Source organism: Acinonyx jubatus, chromosome A2, assembly GCF_027475565.1.
Source record: "Acinonyx jubatus isolate Ajub_Pintada_27869175 chromosome A2, VMU_Ajub_asm_v1.0, whole genome shotgun sequence".
Lineage (NCBI taxonomy): Eukaryota > Metazoa > Chordata > Mammalia > Carnivora > Felidae > Acinonyx > Acinonyx jubatus.
The window spans coordinates 68992641-69012350 of record NC_069383.1 but is presented as its reverse complement, the minus strand read 5'-3'; the positions used below and the strand labels follow the sequence as shown (position 1 = coordinate 69012350).

The 19710-nt window shown below is 39.8% G+C and overlaps 1 protein-coding gene across 5 annotated transcripts in view; it reads left to right on the top strand.

Moving 5' to 3' along the window:
* DYNC1I1 (dynein cytoplasmic 1 intermediate chain 1) overlaps nt 1-19710 on the top strand; it is a 313205-nt gene that overhangs the window by 221235 nt on the left and 72260 nt on the right. The gene's annotated exons all lie outside the window — the stretch shown is intronic.

Here is a 19710-nt window from a genome sequence, read left to right as displayed (position 1 = left end):
AAGCCGAGGGAAGGGGATCATTAAGTAAGTCTGTTTTCGTGAGCTAGGTTTCCTTTGAGCCGTGTGAGACAGAAGAGGCAGAAGAAGAGAAATACAAGGAAGAGGCCCTCAAAAGGTTACCCATTAATATCCCTGCTGAAGAATGGAGATCATTTTTGCAGTGGAGCTCAATTTACAGAGATTAGTTTGTTTCTTCATTGTCCTTCATCTCAAAGAATTGATATAATCTAAAAGCGGTTAAAATTATTAAAATAGTTTCCATAGTAGAAAATTAAATGATTTTACTGTCAAAGTCAGTGTTTAAACTGAGATCATTTGAATTATATTTTATATAGTGATCATGTCACTGGGATGTCTAAACATTCTTTGTAAAAGCAATAATCTCTGATTCTGATTTTTCATCCACAGAAAACTGATTGAAGATTAGAAATATTAGCCACCAGTTGCTTTTATTTGTAAAACCTACAGAGGAGGCTGCTTTACTTGATGAATTCTGAATTAAAATACATTCTCCACCATGGAACTGTTAATCCTCTAGGGGACTTTCTACGAGTTTCTTAGCTATATTTTCAGCTCAGAGGATTATAAAACTGCTTCAAATACTTGATTTGGAATATATTTAAAAGGGAAATAGCAACATCTTATGCTATTAAATGTATTATAAAATAGAAAAATATTATATTGCTTGATGTCACCGAATTCATTTTCCCTCTATGTATTAGTCCATCTATCTGTCAAATCCTGGCTTTCCTAAGCCACACCAGACTGATTTAATGAGGTCTTGTTAACAGCATAAACCATACATCTATAGTTCTCACCCCATCTGCAACTTAAGCTCTCTGGGCTCTTCAAATCCTCCCTCTTGTTTTCTGGGCCTTCCCAGCGGGAGTCACAAGTATGTTCACGAATAAGGTCTCAAGGACGGCCTATGATGCTAAAGGCAGCTTGCTGGACCTCCAGCATCCAAGCCCCACCACTTTCCCCGATGCTCCCACCCCGTCAGACACCAAGGGCTTGCCATCACACACCTCCGGAGCGAGCTTCACAGCCATGTGCTGGCTTTCATTGCTGTGGAGCCATTGTTGCTGATCGTGTTCCAGAGCCCTGAACAGCCCAGCAGCTTCCAGAACAAGCCAGTCAGGGTGTGGTCCACAAACAGGGAGACAGAGATTCTCTCCACTAAGTGTGTAGTCTTTATGTCAAGGAGGCCTTAATAATACATGGCTCCAAAGTTCATAATACAAAGTACATAATACATAATACATAATACAAAAAAAATACAGTTTTTATATTTTACCAGAAGCACCCTAATGCTATTAGAGTTCTGACAGGCCCACCCCATGTGTCTGCTCTTCATGATTATCCAAATTGCGAACACTGCTTAGGCCCAAACTGGACTCCCTGGCTAAGTTAATTTCAGGGTTGAAATGTAGTGATTTTTACTTCAACATCAGAATGGACTGCATTTTATCCAGAACAATTGAACAGACCTTTATTGTGCCTAGCACCCTGCTTAGGTGCCAAGGCCACAATGATGAATATGGTCTGTACCCTGCCTGTGAGGAATGTATCCCTGTTCTCTTAGGTCAAAAACAAGAATGAGCGATCTGCAGTAGATTGCAAGCTATAAAACTGAAATAATTAGTGCATATTTTACCCAGAACACCCCCCACTGTGGGGGTCATCTGACTTAAGACTTAGTGTGAAAAGGTGAAAGTGGTGTGGAGATAGGGATGGTTAGGTTAGTTTGTGGAAACAGCCTTTGGAAGTCTGAGCTAGCTTGCATTAGGAGGGGGGCGACCTCACATGAAGAATACCTACCTCCTACCTCAAGATCCTGCAAATGGTTTGGGGATGGGTGGTGAACCACAGGTATGCCTAAGGCTGGTTCCTATTAGACAGGGAAAACTAGAAACCTCGCCTTCCCTCATCCTTGCTGTGGAATGAAACCAATAAAGTCAGTTACTATTTAGACAAGTGAGTGAATGCTGTCCGTTTGGGAGAGAATGTTCCTGGGGAGGAACTGACCAGTAGAGGCCACTGAAGGGCTTTTGGGGACAGGGGGAGAACACCACTAGACAGTAGTTCAAGTAATGCAAGAATCAATGGCAACTCTGTTAACATCATTAAGTCAAGTCTACCTAAATCAAAAGCATAAGGAAAACCTTACCTTTGCATATATATTTTTGTCATTCTGCAAATAAAACATGTAGTTCAAAATCTGGCACAACGACTGTCTACACAGACTGAATTCTATAGCAGAAAAATACCTAAGAGAAGTTTGTATTGCCAGATGCTTGGCATCATGTAGTCAAAACATTTGAATGTGTTTTAAAATAGTCTTCCAGATGTGTGACAGCTTGTAGCTAGCTATACCCTAGTCTACAGTTTGGAAAGGGGGGTGAAAAACTCAGGTTGTTATTCAAATTATACAGGACAATGAAACTCTCATTGCCTTCCTAGCCTCATTGCCTTAAAAAGTTGAAGGGTTTTGGGGGTTTTTTGGTTTGTTTTGCCTTTTGACAAAGTTCTTCACCTCTACATTTGAGCTGGCCAATATAGACATAGATGGAACTTTCCACAGTACCTCGTATTTGCCATGTGAAAGACATTATCACCACCAAGTTACAGCATTTTCTGACTCCAGGAGTAGTTATTTAGAAATTAAACTTTATTTTGTGTTTATTTTCCCTGCCTCTTGATGTTAACTCCGGATCAGTTTCTTTACATTTTAAGGCTCATGATCAAGAATATGGAATTAAATAAGGAAAAAAATATGTATTAGAGGTTTATTTACCTTTGAACTAGATTTTCCCATAGAAATTCACATTCCTTAGTGAAAGCCCATGTGCTGTGTTAGACCCACCGCAGGAAGCTTATATGTGCAAACAGTAGGTTTTAAATATTTGGTGATCTACTAGAACTGCAGGAAAAATTATTCTGGAGAATTTACACCTTATAAGTCTCGCACAATTATTTCCTCTAGGCCACAGAGAGATATATTATTTGTACTTAAGATAACCAGTAAGTAAATCTGTGGACTTTGTCACTGATGTAATGTGGTGTGGTTGGTTGCCAGATTTAAAAGAAGAGAATGCCTGGGGTATTGAATGCTGAAGTGTTGTTGCGTGTCAATTAGGTTTTCATTACTTATCCCTTATTGTCGTTATCTTAAGTGCAGTGTTAAATTAATTTACAATTATTCCCAATTACTCTTTGATACCAGTTATATATGCTGCCTTGATAGAATTGGCATTAAACAAATACAGTAGGTTGTCATCCCTTTCTGAATGTTACAGTTAAGTCAAAGATAAGACAGGATTCCTGTAATTGCTTTGACTGAGAAGTGGTAGAAATTTGCCCTAAGTGACACAAACTAACCTGCATAAAATATCAGTTGCTTCAAAATAATTGAAAATTTCAAAATGAAAATAGGTAATTGTCCACCACTAAGGTTCCTATGGGTTGCCTGCCAAAATCATCCTGAAACTTTACCTGTGTTGGTGGGAGGAGGATTGGGTGGCAGTTGGAGGTAGTTTGCTGTCATATATATTTTAATGCCAAGAGAAAAACCTGAAAGAGTTTCGACAGAAGGTGTATGGGTCTTGATCAACATGGTGGTTAGTAGCATCTCTAGTGGGAGAGCAGTTCAGGGACTGTGGCCTCGATTTGAAGCATTTATTTTGGAGGGGAAGGTACATGACTTGGAGGTTGTTAATAACAGAACGAAGCTTGGGTTTTCACTGGTAGGATTGCAATATGATGCATGCATCTTTACTTCTGCCTGAAGATTCCCACACTCTCTTCTTTGTTGGTTGATCTGTTTGCAATGGTAATTGGAGAAAAGAGTTGAGTATGAGATGGGATGCAAGGGAAGTAGAAAGGGGTTTTACATCTCTATTCTGGCTCCGTTTTTGTCTCTATGTGACAGTGAGCAATTCACTCAACTTGGTCAGGAAAATCTGTCACAACAGATTATATTCTGTCTACCAGATGAAAGAGAGTAAAATAGAACCAGCATGCATTTTTAAAGCCTAAACAGGGTCAGATGAGCATGAGCCTGAATGAATATGAAGGTTGTAGATTTGAGAGGGATCAGAAGTGTACATGCACACGTGACCATGACTTTGGTTAGTGATGGGTGATGGGAATTGGCTAACCTTACAAATAACTCAAAGTATTTACCCTACCGTTTTTGCAAAATATTTACAAGTTGATCAAATACTTATTGAACACTGTGGTAGGCAGAAAGAATAATGGCCACCCAAAGATGTCTACCTCCTAATACCAGGAACCTGTGAATATGTCCCCTCATGTGGCAGTTATGTATATGTGATTGAATTAAAGATCTTAAGAAAAGATCATTCCAGGTTATCTGGGTGGGCCCAATGTAATTTTAAGGGTGGGTCCTTATAAGTGAAAGAGGGAGTCAGGAGAGCCAGGCTTAGAAGGAAGTGTGATGATGGAAGCAGAATCAAAATGATGTGATAGAAGAAAGACTCAACCAGCCATTGCTGCTTTGAAGATGGAGGATGGCTGTGAGCCAAGAAATGGGGCCGACCTGTAGACTCTGGAAAGAAGGCAAGGAAACTGATTCTCCCCTAGAGCCTCCAGCAAGGAATGCAGCCCTGCTCTCCCCTCAGTTTTAGTCCTCCTAGCCTCCAGAAGCATAGGGTAATAAGCTTGTATTGTTTGAAGCCACTCAGTGTGTGGAAGTGTTACAGCAGCAATAGGAAATGAATACAAGTACCTACTAGTTCTCAGGAACCGTCTCAGGCACAAAGCTCAACACAGAAAAGAAAAGCATACCTCTTGCCCTTGTGAGGCTTACAAGTCCAATATGCCCAGTATTTTGCCCATGAGGACGTTAAGCCTGATAGAATTAACAGGATTTTCACACAGAAAATTGGTCTTGATCACCAGCCCATGAATCTCTACACATCTGTAGTCTATGAATAGGAGTCCCATCCTGGTCCTCCCACACAAATTTCACGTGTCACCCTAAAGACTGCTGTCTTCCAACCAACACAGGAAACAGCTTAATGCCAATCTCCTCGTTTTTATTTATGATAGATCATCTATAGATCTTAGGATGGATCATCTGTAGAATAACAGTCCTGCTTTTGCATTCTGAAGAGCTGGAGCTACCTAAAGCCATTAAATGAAAAGAGCTTTTCCCTCGGACAGTGGCTCTTAACCTAAATGAAGAAAGTACATCCTAAAGGAGTTAAGTCACATGAGCAAAGTCACACAGCTGTACCACAAGCCCCTGCTAGAATTTGAGTTTCCTGACCCCCTTTTCAGCCTTTGCCCATTTTTCCTACAGACACTACAGTGTCTGGATCCAGCTGGCTTTTTCAAAATCTGAAGTAGGAATGGAGGCCATTTCACTAACCTACTTCCGAGCACACAGTGTGGATTACAAAAGGAAATTAACATGTAAAGAAACCTTTTGGAAACTAAAGAAGCCATGTTAGTTCTCTTGCTATATTATTTGGCTGGTCTCACAGTTGGTGTCATTTTCAAGTGTGGGGCTTGATTTAATAGAGACAGCCAACAATTGTGGATCTAATCAAATGGAGCTCGAAGCACATAACTTTTCAGTGTGAGGGAGCTATAAGAAACATTTGCAAGTTTCGGAGTGGTTTGACAGGAATAAGGCAAAAAGTATTCAAACGGAGTTAGAAAATCAGGCTGAGAGATCTTGTTTTTCAGTTCTGTTATAGTCACTTTGTGAAGTATTGCAGACAATTCATTATAATTTATCACACTGATACTCTTAGATTGGATGAAACCCAAACACAACTGAGTTAGATGCATATTAAATTACCTCTTACTTAAAAGGAGGGTGGTCTCACCAAGGCAGGATGGAGTTCATTAGCAGGCTGAGAAGTTTTTCTTAACTCTTCATCATCTGGTTTCATATTGTTTCTGGTTCCCCAGGAACACTGGACACCTTTCTTTTTTCAACACTCGAGAAATAACGCTGGGCACTTTGTGAATCTCGTAGCAAACTGTAGCAACCAGTTCCAAAAATAAAATGCTCATCATCACAAGTCTATAAACAAAATTCAGATTACTATGAAAAACTGCTGCTATTCTTTACATAAAATCATTTTTTTTAGGGAAAAGGAAAAGAAATATTGTCCGTGTGTATTTTTATTTAGATATGCACAAAGTAACGTATTCCACTCCATTATCATAACTGACTGGCATGTATATTGGATTTACTCTGACACATGTGTTTAGGAATTACCATCACATTTCTTTCTTCCAGCTGACCAGCACTATCACCCATATCATCCAATGAAGGACATGGTTCAGACAGGATTCTGTTGACAGACAGCCTTTCATATGACTCTACACTCTTTTCCCAAAACTAGAAGCTTCAAACTCCATGTGAATGGCCTTTAATTTGTACATTCTGAGTTTTGTGAGGTAGGGTTTTCCCCTGGGAGACAAAAAAAGGCCAGAAAAATCTCAAAAGTGCTATAAATTTAGCCATTTGATCCCAAAGGATTTTTTATTCATACATTTTTGTTTGTCACTGAATTTGTTTCTCTATTTTGTCACTCTTTTAAAAACCAGCTCCAGATTGGGGCACCTGGGTGGCTCAGTCAGTTAGGCATCCGACTTTGGCTCAGGTCATGATCTCGTGGTTTGTGGGTTCGAGCCTCACATTGGGCTCTGTGCTAACAGCTCAGAGCCTGGAGCCTGCTTCAGATTCTGTGTCTCCCTCTCTCTGCCCCTCCCCTGCTCATGCTGTGTCTCTCTCTGTGTCTCAAAAATAAATAAACATTAAAAAAAATTTTTTAATAAAAACCAGCTCAGGTTGAACACTGGGGAATTTGATACCTATTTACCCTCTGGTCTTCTAAGTACACCTACATGTTATGTTGAGAGGGGATTTCTTTCTGCTTAGAAATGAGCAACCAGGACAGATTTCTAACCCTTTCCACACTCTAGTCTCTCTCGTTCTTTGGGTCTCTTGTTAAACATCAAAGAATCTTCAGTGGGAAAAACATTGGTGTGGAAATTGGGGGCTGGGTGGGCCTCGGGATTGGGTGACAATCACAAAAGTCAGTTCACCCTTGTCTCTTGCATCCATCTTTTAGCAGGCACTTACACCATTTTTTTCTGGTCCTTCTCAGCACTTCAAAGTAGTAATGTATCAATAGAACCACCAAGCTAGACACAGTCTAACAGGTCATCTGGTTCATCTCCATGCTGCAGGCATCAGCGTATCTAAGTAATTCCAGGCAGATGAAAAGAGACAAAGACTGCTTCTGCCTTTGTGCCACATCACTTCTTGGCTGGAGGACCTCACTTCCCATTTGTTTCCCCCGAGGTCTGTATTCACCATGTAGTTTTAATATGAGAAAGGACCTATTTTTGCAAAATTCTTTTATTTTCTTGCTAAATTTAAAACGACCCAACTGATTCCATCCACTGTCACAGCTGGCAAAACCACTACAGTCAATCAAAAAACCCATGTGAAGAGCGTTTGCATAGTGGAATGCCTTAGGTTGTTGTTCTTTTTTTTTTAATGGCCCCCCTATAATTTCTGATCTAAGTGGCTTGGTAATAATCTAATGTGGGACATTCCATGACTCTTTGGGTGGATGCTCCAAATGTAGACTTATTTTATCAGCAGGGGGTTGTTGAGTGACAGACAGAGGGAGGCTGTATATTTTCTTCATCCTTTTTGCATCTCAAGCGTAAAACCCAAATCCTACAAATTCAGAAAGAAATTGTCCACAAAGCAAGACAGATCTATTGTGCAATCGTTTTTAGACATTCTTTGCCAATACAACAGGTCTGAATCTGATCAGCCTGTTTATTATTGTGTTTGTAAAAAAGAATAGCTGATAACCGGATTCTGTTAGATTCAGCTGAAAGCCATCACTGCCTTTTGTACATGGCCAAGGAAAAATTCATAGACTACGAACTGGCTCTTCTTTACATGGTTTACATGGCTTACTCTGTCAAGGTTGGGTGGGGGAGGCAGGAGGCAGGGAAGGGGGTGAGGGACCAGTGTTTCTGAATGCTGTGTTTGCCCTCTTGGTAAGGACTTAGTACTTTTTCAATAAAAAATAAATTTAATTTGTGGCTACACTTCAAGTAAGATGGTTTGATGGTAAAAGGAGAGCAGTCCCAGCTCTGGATTTAGAGAAGTCGTGTGGCTGAGTCCCTTAGCGTCACTTTCATGTGGTCGGGTGTGCCATTCTCAGAAACCACAAACATTTTTGAAGATACTGAACTGGAGACATTCACAATTCTTCCCTCCCTTTTTTCGCTATTAATCCTTCATGTTTTAACAAGTACTGAAGTTAATGCCGCCTACACTCTTTCCTGTCAAATTGGAAGTCTTTTCCTTCTCTCTTGAATAAAGTAATCTGTTCTCTTTAGTTCGTACCCCCATAAGTCAAAGTGGTGGATGTCAACACATGACATATCCAAATATCAACTTCCTTTTTTTTTTTAATTAAGCAGGATTTAGACATTTGATTTGAAGAAAGCTGGTGCTCATTAACATATAAAGCAACCCCTATATTCATCTCTTCCTATGCTTTTTTGTCCTTTTTATAAAGCAAAAGTTCACTTTCAGCTTGCAACACAATCCTATTCCAGCCCAGGCATAGCAACTGGGTTTCTTATTCCCTGAAAAAGACATACTAAATGATGAGTAAATGATTAGAAGTCTGTACTGAGAAAGCTTCTTTGACCTGAGCATGTTTTAGTGAGCCTTATTTCCAGATATGGGGGTACAGCCCCACCTTGCTTTATCCATAGTAAAGTTTTTAGAACAAATTTATAAAAATGGTGTGTGTGTGTGTGTGTGTGTGTTATAATCCCCTTTCACTAACTGACCTGGAACTCGGGTTTCTTTTTGTTCAAATGTTTGTAAGACCTAAAAAGATTTTTGTCTAGGCCTAATGATAAGAAAAAAAATTAAACCCAAGTTGAGGGACATTCTAGGAAATTCCTGACCACCAGTGTTCTTCAAAACAGTTAAAATCATCAAAAACAGGAGAAGTCTGAGAAATTGTCACAGTCTAGAGACACCTTAGGGGACATGATGACTAGGTGATGTGTCTCCTGGATGGAATCCTGGAGCAGGAAAAGGGCATTGGGTAAAATTTAAGAACACCTGAACAAAGCATGGATTTCAGTAACAGTGTAATAGGAATATTGGTTTATTCCTTGTGAAAAATGTGCTATATGAATGTAAAAACAGGGAAGGTGTTAACAGTAGGGAAAAGGGTGTGAGGTGTATGGAAACTGTTCTATCTTTACTACTTTTCTAAAAATCTAGAACTATTATAAGGAATTTATGAAAAAATAAAATATAAATTTGTGCCAACTTCTCTATAGAACTCTTACTAGTTGTGATGACTAAAATAGGATTGGAATTTAAGAAACAAACTGGATGAACGTATGGGAAGGTGGGGGAGAAGGGAGAGGGGAACAAAGCACAAGAGACTCTTAATGAAGGAGAAACAACTAAGGGTTGACGGAGGGAGAGGTGGAGGTTGGCTGGATGGGTGATGGGCATTAAGGAGGGCACTTGTTGTGATGAGCACTGGGTGTTGTATGTAAGTGGTGGATAAATGAATTCTACTCCTAAAACCAATATTGTACTTTATGTTAACTAAAATTAAAAATATATATATTAATTAAAAAAGGGGGGGTAGGAGCCACTTTTCCTTTTATAAACCAAGTTTGTAAAGGAAACAAACTTTCCTTTTATAAAGAAATAGGAATTTCCCAGTTGTTGTTCAGTGTAACACCAGGTGGGTCCTATCCAGGCCAACACCTGGCACAAGGAATGTTTCCAATGCTTTGTGCAGGTGATAGTCTGAAGCAGTTACTTTCTAAGAATGACTTTGCATTTTATTTATTTTTTAAATGTTTCTTTATTTATTTTGAGAGGAGGGAAGGAGCAGAGTGGGAGGGAGAGAGAGAATCCCAAGCAGGCCCCAGGCTCAGCGCAGAGCCCAGTGCAGGGCTCAGTCTCACAACCATGAGCTCATGACCTGAGCCAAAATCAAAAGTCGGTTGTTTAAACAACTGAGCCACCCCAGACATCCCAGAATGGCTTTGCATTTTAAAGGATTTTTTGCCAAGATTTTCCACCTTGCTGTTGGGTTGGTCTTGTTAATGCTTTTTCAGGGGCACTCTTCCCTTCTACAATAATTAATAACAATTCACATAATTATTTGGGGGATAAACACTCATTTACGAAGAAATTGTTGCATTGGAATGGCATTTTTGGTTTGGCTGCATAGTGACAAGATGAAAACACATTTTTCTCCCAAAACAGTGACAATAAATACAGAGCTTGTCAGTAGTGATGCAATCGGTTTCCAGCTGCTAGCTGTTCAGTAGACTCCTATGAAATGATTAATTGGTCTCAATCAGTTCGCAGCAGGAAGTACCCACCTCATGGTAAATATCACCACAATTGGTACTAATTAGCTCTGTTGTCACCTGTCACAACTGGTAGGCTAAGAGCTGAGTCACGTGATCATTCTCTATACCGGCAACATTAAGTCCAACCGGAGAGGGGTTGGAGACTCAAGGCCACTGTAGCATCCAGGGTGCCCCAAATCCCTGTCTGCCATGTGGGGATGAATGAGGCTTAGTCAGTGATTATCAGCCCGCAGTGTGAAGTCAGAGGTGTGGCGCTTAGGAGCGGGAGTTTGTGTACCTCCAAGAGAAAATGCACCTGGTTTTCAACTGATACAATGTTTCGTGGCACACTGGCTTCTAAATCAGCCAGCCTGTAGTTCAAATCTGGGCTTTGTCACCTGGTATTCATTTGATCCAAGTCAGTGGCTTTATGTGTCCATGACTGGGTTTCCTAATCTGAAATAATGAAGGCAAAAATTACTCACCTAGTAGGACTGATACAGCAATATATACCAGGTTTGGCACTTAGTAGGTACTCAAAAATTTTGGAACACCCCCGCAGCGCATAACAATGTAAATGGTGTGACAATGATGATGTTTGTTATCCTTCTTACTAATAAATAAGAACTTTCAGATGTTTGGTGCCAGCGTGAAGAGTGATGCTGAAGGGAAGTTGGGAACCAAACCTTCACTGCCCTTTTTATTGATCCTATTCTAAGAGCTCAATCTTTTAGGAAGGGAGAGGAAGAAGAAAGGGGAAGGAAATGTAAAAGCCAGCAAATAAAATTGAAGGGAATTAAGCAAGGCATTGTAGCAGATGAACAATTATTATACTACATGTGTCTCTGTTGGGCAGGTTGTGACCAAAGCATGTGATCCATGAAGGAAACAACCCAGGCATGGCCTATATTGATGCAAAAGGAAACGCATCCCACTGTGACTGGGTCATAGTCTACGAATTCATTGTTTTCGACTTGGGTTCTCCAAACTTCTCAACAACAATTCAACAAGATCCTGGGCATGTGTTAAATCCATGGACCACCAGGCCTCTTTGAAATCCTCATTCAGTAGTTCCAGGCTGGGACCCAGGAATCTGTTTTTAATAAACTCTCTAAGTGCTTCTTGTGTTCAGATAAGTTTGAGAACCACTGATTTAAAACCATACTTTTCACTTAACTACGCATGAAATTTCCTGTGGAACTTTTAAAAATTTTGATGCCTGAGTCCTACCCCCAGAAATTGATTTAGTTGGTGTGGGATGTGCCTTGAGCATGAGGAATCTTTTTTTAAGCTCTTCAGATGATGCTAAGGTACAAGCAAATTTGGAGTAACAATGATTTAGAACACAGCCTAAGGGGTCCACACACCTATATGGATGATACAGGTGAATGATGAGTAAGTAAAAATTAGATACAAAGTCACATCACATATAAGTAGTTTCCCAGCACTGATTCAAGGTGTGAAATGTGGTTTAAAAAAAAAAAAAAAAGAATCTGATTTCAGAAAACTTTTTGGGAATAGTGTGCAGATTATCCCATTGCCCTGAAATTTTGTGGTATTCAGAAGTACTTGCACTGAATGTACTACCAACTACAATTTAGATCCTAATGTCACCCAAAATTGCAGTGCTTGCCTTATGAACATGCATATGAATGACAATGTGACATGAATCTAATCTTGGTCTTTATTGCAGTCATTTCTGGTGCCAACATTGCACCATTTTCCCTCTTCCTTCTCTTCCTCATTATCCAAACTTATTAAATATCAGGACTTGGAATTGCCACCCGCAACAGGAAGTATAACCAGCCATGAAGGTCTGTGGAACAGGAAATAGAATCAGTGTCCCAGACAGGAAGGAGGTCTTGTCAAAAATAAGGACTCCAAAGAGTTAAACCATGTAACAAAAGGTGCAGTAACACTTCTGGAGACAGTTTGTCAACCTTGATTATCAAGGCAGGAGCAAGCATTACTATGAGAATTGCTTAGGAAGGATTCGTTAAGCAAAATGAGGAGTCCTCTGGACCTTCATTTTCCACAGGAATGTTTCTCCAAATCGCAAAGTAGTCATGTGTGGCACTATATGGGGGCATATTGTTTATCAGTCTTAAACTGCATTACTAAATTCAAATCTTCCAACAGCCCCAGGGAACAGAGGCAAAGAAAATGACCTGCTTGTAGGCAGGCCGAGAACTATCATTCTCCTGTTATGAATTGAGAATTCAGGATCCCATTAGGATGGCTACTATAAAAAACAAAACAGGATGAGAGTAGAAAATGACAAGGGCCGTCAAGCATGTGGAGGAATCAGAACATTTGTGCATGGCTGGTAGGAATGTAAAATGTAACCTCTATAGAAAACAGTATGACAGTTTAAAAAAATTAGAAATGGAGTATGATCCAGCAATTCTCACCTACAGGTATATACCCCAAATAACTGAAAGCAGGATCCTGAAGAAATATTTGTACGTACACCCATATTCATAGTAACATTATTCATAATAGCCAAAATGTGGAAGCAATCCCTAATGTCCACTGACAGGTAAACAGATAAGTGTAGTAACATTTGGAGCATTACATGGGTGTACTAACACCATTAGCACATTGTGTTGAGTGAGATAAACCAGTCACAAAAGGACAAATACTGCACTAGTCCATGTATGTGAGTCTCCCAGAGTAGTCAAACTCATAGAAACAAAGTAGAATGGTGGTTGCTAAGGGCTTAGAGGAGGAATGAGGAATTAGTGTTTAGCGGACATGGAGTTACAGTTGGGGGAGGTGAAAATGTTCTGAGATGGATGGCGGTGATGGTTGCACAACAGTGCGGGTGTACTTAATGTCACTGAGCTGTACACTTAAAAATGGTGTAACATTTACACCAATGGTTAATGGTGTAACATGAGGGGCACCTGGGTGGCTCAGTCATTAAGCGTCTGACTTCGGCTCAGGTCATGATCTCGCGGTCCGTGAGTTCGAGCTCTGCGTCAGGCTCTGTGCTGACAGCTCAGGGCCTGGAGCCTGCTTCAGTTTCTGTCTGTCTGTCTCTCTCTCTCTCTCTCTCTAAAAAATAAATATACATTACAAAAAATTTTAAATGGTTAGCATGATAAATTTTATGTGTATTTCACCATAGTTTTTTTTTAAATAAATAATTTGAAAATGTGCACAAAATAAAAAAAATAAGGCTTAGAAGATCCACACAGCTAGCAGGCGTCAGAGCAGGAGGTCAGCTTTAGGGACTTCAAGTGTGCCAACCCTCCCTTTCCACCTCAGTGCCTCTCAAAGAGTAGAAATTGAAGGAAATGTTCAAGGGGAAGTAAAAAAAAAAAAAATCAAATAACTTTGTTTGAGGAAAGAATGATCAAAATAGTCCAGACAATTGTCCCGAAGATAAGAAATAAGGTTGGTAAGCTCCATGAAATCAGAAGGTGTCTGCACACTAACTCTTTTAAAAATTGAGATAAAATTCACCCTTTTAAGGTATAGAATTCAGAGGGGGGTTTTTTTAGTGTATTCCCCAAGTTGTGCCACCATAACCACTACATCATTCTAGAAAGTTTTTATCACCCCCAAAATAAACCTTATGCCCATTAGTAGTCACTCCCCATTGTCCCCCTGACCTCCATGTTAAGCAACCGCTGATCTGCTTTCTGTCCCTATGAATCTGCCTATTCTGGACATTTCGTATAAATAGAATCATACAATATGTGGTCTTTTGTGACTTGTCTCACTTAGCATGATGCTTTCAACGTTCATCTATGTTATAGCCTGTATCAGTACTGTGTCCCTTTTATTTGTGATTAATATTCCATGGTATGGATTTACCACATTTTATTTATCTACTCCTCAGTTGATGGATGTTTGGGTTATTTGCACTGTTTGGCTATAATGAATAATGCTGCTGTGAACATGCGTGTACAAGTTTCTGCATTGTCAGATGTTTTCAGTTATCTTAGGTGTATACCGAGGAGTGGAATTGTTGGATCATATGTTAACTCTGTGTTTAACTTGTTCAGGAACTGCCAGCATGTTGTCTAGAATGGCTGCCTTATGTTACATTCCTATTGGTATTGTGTGAGTGTTCCCATTTCTCCATATCCTCACCAGTGCTTGGTATTCCCCCCTTTTTTGGTTCCCCCCACCCCCAGCTTTTTTGAGGTGTAATTGACATGCAAACATTTTTAAATCATAGCCATCTTCGTGGGCATCTCATTGTGGTTTGTCCACCAACTTTGTATTCTCAGTACACAGTCCAGGTCTGTCTCTTGGTACACAGAAGCATCCCACTACTGAAAGGTACAAAAATCCCAAGGGATCATAGGAAAGATGATCATAATGAGAGGTTCCTAATCTTTGGGAAATCAAATATTAAAATCAGCTGCTTTTTTTTTTTCATATAAACTGAGTCAAGAGGTAGCAAGCAAGCTCATTTAGTCATTGCTCCTGGGCACTTCATTACTAATGGGGTGAGAACTTTCAGTAGATGGTCACTCTTAGAGTTTAGATGAATGAACTGTGCACCTTGGGATAGAGACTTAGACAAAAGAAAAGAGAGCTCTGAAAGGAAAAGAGACCCGTTCCTTCATTTCAATTAAAGTTAAGTGCCCAATTCATGACTCATGTCTTGGCTTTACCACCTTCGCACCTTCCATGTTGTCAGATGCCTGGTGCTACATGATTGCCTGTAAGAGGGGTTTTCGACAGCAGTTTTCTCTAATTATGCGTGTTTTCATTAACAAAAGAAATATCTTTGTGGGTTTCTTAGGTACTTGCAGAAATATATTCTAGCTCACTAGTAGCCAGAAGCATCTGATCTGTCTGCCTCACAGCCCTCTGACAGTTAAGCATTTACTTTTAGGCAAATAAAATGTCAGCCACCATTAAAGAGCATATGGCAACAATATGGCCATTCCCTCTTGGGACCAACCTCTCCCCAGAAGAGATGGTACTTGAAATAGGAGATGCTTTTGAATGCAGGACCCCTCTCCCCACCAACCCAGGCACGGTGGCTGGGGAGTGGGCAGGGTGCCATACACAAAAGGACTCGGGCAACCGTATCAAATGTGAACATAAGGAGCAAGCTGCCCAACCAACAGTGACCAGAGGCTGTTTGCCCTGGGCATCTGGGTCTGTGGTTAAGGGGAAGTACCGACCCTCAACTGGCCAGGATTAGCTCTATAAAATAGAAAACAGCCCCCAGAGCCGCTGAAGGAGGGGTTGGGGCCGACTGCAATTGATGCTGTGTGTGTCGGGAGCGAAGGGAGACGTTGAAAGTGGCGTCTCCACCCGTCTCGTCTCTGAATTCACCCTGTGAATGGGGGAACACAAACTGCCTTTTCTTGAAATAGATGATGAGGGTATGGAATCCTTTATAGTGGGTCAGCTCGTGTGCAAGTGAACGTGTGGCAACAGGCATAGGGGAAGAGGCTGCCTTTGCGGGGACGGCCAGTAACCATGCGGTCTGCTCAAGATTGAAAAATAAAGTTTCCCCAGGACCATCTGGGCTGCCATGTCTGCGTAGGAAACCAGAACCTGTCACTAGAGACGCCCTGATCCTTAAAACATAGTCTCAAAACCTTGCTTGTCCTGATTTGATGGAACTATGATACAGAAATAATCAAAATGTGGTGCTTGCCCCCTTGGATACAGTGGTTCCTGGTGTGATACTGTCTCTGTGTCACCTGTGTTGGAATATATCAGGTCACACTCACCAGTTTTACATCAAGTTTTTAACGTACTAGTAACTAGTTAATCATATTTCTGAGCCATATTGATGAAATCACTAGCCTTATAAAAACATTCGACTGTGGTGTCAGAAAAACTTATACTGATTAGACATTAACATTATCCAGAAATTCTCATCAACTTTAGCACTATTTTTCCACTCGTCTAAACTACTTGATTTGAATGTTTAAAGGCATATGCTGTTTCTCAAAATAAATCTAAGCCTCTTATATGTTAAAGAATAAAATAAAATAAGTAATAAGTTAAAACTCCAAAAATATCTATATAGTTACATATTCTTATAAAACTAAGAATAACAAGGTAGGGAAGCTTCTTGTTTTCAATTAATTTTGCTTGTCTAAATTGTATTTACCATACAACTTAATAGCACTTTATTATGACCCTGAATAACTGAATTAATTACAAAATTTTAAATGCTTAGGAAAGTGATGACATTTTTTAAAGTAACATTAATATTATTGATAATGTTTTCCATAAAATATGTCTTCAGAAAATGTAGTGTGCAAATGAGAACAACAAGAAAACCCACGTATTTTAATAGTGTCAGTCAATGCTTCTGGAATGCTGTTTTTACCCTTTACCAAATCGATATAACTGACAGGATGATATCATCCTTTGCTATCTATGCTGACAGTCAATAAATTCCAAGACAATTGGCAACAACAAGTAGATCAGGAGCTGTACGAAGAGCAGGAGATCACAGGGGTTTTTCCAAGACTTTATTCCTCGGGGTTGATGCAGACTTTCCAAATAAGAAGAAGAGCTTTCTCTGCAATTAGGGGACTGTTCCCATGTGACTGACAGAACCTAAACATTTGGATGAAAAATAAAAAAATTCAGTCAATCATCCAAATGTTTATCACCATTACATCAAACATCGGGGCACTTAAAAACATCTCAAGAAATGACTAAATTTTAAACTTTACATCTAGATAATTGAGATCATACTGCCTTAGTGTTTCCATATGAATGATAGTATGTCAAGTGTAGCATACCCTGGAGATCTGTTTTGAACCTTTATAGTCTATAATATGTAGAATGCATATTATAATTAATGTATGGAGCTTAAAATATAAGTGAAATTGACAATCATATAACTACTCTTCCATTTCTAATCTTCCAAATATAAAAATAAATGTGTCTACTCTTTTTCCTCATGGAGATGTTGTAAAGATTGATTTGCAGCAAAACAAAGTAGACTCTGGTAGCAGAACTCCAGGGCTCTAAGGGATTGTGACTCTGTTTAGCATGAATTTGACTTTTTGTCAAATGCAAACAGAATTCTGATTTCAAGAGTGGGAGTTTTTATCACATTTAAAATTTTTTGAAATGGTTTCATTAGTACTTAGTGGGCATCATTGTGTTTGATGAATGAATGAGTGAATGAATGAATGAATGAATGAATGAAAAACAAGTGAATGAATGAAAAAGTAGGAATTAGAAAGCATTCTCACTTCCTGGAGTTGGATTCTAGGTGATTGACAACTATGCGTTTCAGTTTCGTAGAAGAACATCCACTGCTTACTTTTCTCTAGTTTAGTCTCTTAGCAAACTGTTCAAAGTTTGGAACAGTGTTTGCTGGGAATTAACTCAAACACAAAAGCAATCAAGTGGTTGAGTTCTAGATTTTCCTAATTTAATGGTATTCCTTTATCCATATTGATTGGAGCTTTGGTAAATTCAGTTGCTGATTCCACCTGGATAATTTTAAGTCTGAAGCTTTAAAGAAAATGTTTCCAACATAGCTCAAACAACATAAGAATTTCATCAGTTGAAAACTAAGAATCGTTTCTGTGGGATGTGTAAAACAAGAAGCTGACCAGCATTATTTTCTTTTTCTTTAATTCAGTATCATTATTGAGAGTTATTCTTGAACTTTATGAAAACCAGATTGGGGCACAAGCATGTTCTCCATCTAATCGTGTTCAAGGAATTGGAACTGAAAATCATTCAAACTAGGAAAACATGACACTGAAAAATAGTCTGCATTCTTTATTCTACCTCAGCGTAGCTGAGGCTGCTTCAGACAAGGAAGAGTTAGGTTGATAGTCGATCTGATCTTTTTAGAAATGGATGTCTAGCTTCCCAGTCAGGAAAAGATCATAATGTTTTTTCATTCACTTTCCTACTTTGCCGGCTTATCAGCTACAACCTTTGATCTTCTCCCATTTTTCTTCAGAATGCTGTGATTTCTCACTGTTGCTCGTGGGAAAAATTCCAAACAGTGCCTGCCATTCAAGGCCCTCTCTTGTCTGGCCCGAGTGGCCTTTTAAGCCACATTCCCTACCGTCTGCCTCTACCATGCAACCTTCTTCCCAGCCAAACAAGACTGTGGGCTATTCACCAGCCTCTGTTTGGGTGCCTGTAATCTTCTCCCTATCATCTCATCTCCCAGGAGTGCCTGCTTCTTTTCCTCTCCACGTGCTGAGTATTCCACCTGTATTTCAAGGGGTGATTCATTCCCATTCATGAGGTCTCTTGAACCATCCACTCTTTCCACTCTCCTCTTTTCTCCCCTCTCCCAGCTAATCTTCCACACTCACCCCCCCCCCACACACACACAAAGACATACATGCACACACACGCATGCTGCTGTGATTTAGTCATGGCATGAATCACATTCACACACTTGTGTGTGCAAATTGTGCAAGGATATCAAACCCAAGGGACAAGTGAGGACAAAGATCCACCTCACTCTCCACTAGCCATGGCAGGCACCTCTCCCACATGACTATGTCTATGCAAAGAGGCACCCTTTTCTATTTCATATGAAGGCTTGGACTAGCACGTATGAACTAGCAGCAAATGCAGTTTTGGTCATCAGCATGCATGCTTTTTAGTTTCCTTTATCAGGGCACAAGTTTATTGAGGGCAATGACTACCTTTGTATTCCCATTATGCCTGGTACAGTGCCTTTCTTATACACAAGGTCATTCATTGAACTTAATTGGAAGGATGAAATGCATTTCTTAAAAATAATTGCTTCCACATATAAATAAATGCAAACATGAAAGCTCTATGGGAATAAAAATGGACTTTTTAACAAATGTGAAACAGCCAACTTAACCTGATTTTAAGTGTATCCTGGTCCTAAGTAATTTCCTATATAATGTAGTGTCCAGTAGTCTTTTGTGGAATTTCAAAAACCACATTCGTGATGCTATGACAGGCCCTGGTAGAGTTGGACTGAAATCCACTCCTGACTTTGTTAAAATAGGGCAAAGAATAACATTAAGAATTGTCTGAAGTGGGCAGGATTAAGGTCAGGAGAATGCCCATGGGAGGTGAGGGAATTTAGGGAGGAACCAGTTGATCAGTCTGAGGTCAGTATACTTCCTAGAAGTCTACATTAAGCCAAAAACAAAAATCCCAAAAAAGCACCATGTCTCAAAGTCCTTGAGGCTTTGCCAACACTGTATATAGTATAATTTCATGTAGCCATGCCCTCAGAGTAAAGAATTACTTTGTAAAGATTTTAGTGGAGAATTAATATTTGTTCTGATGCAATTTTATTGATAAATGGGAAGTGTCCACAAACCAAGCTTTACATACCAC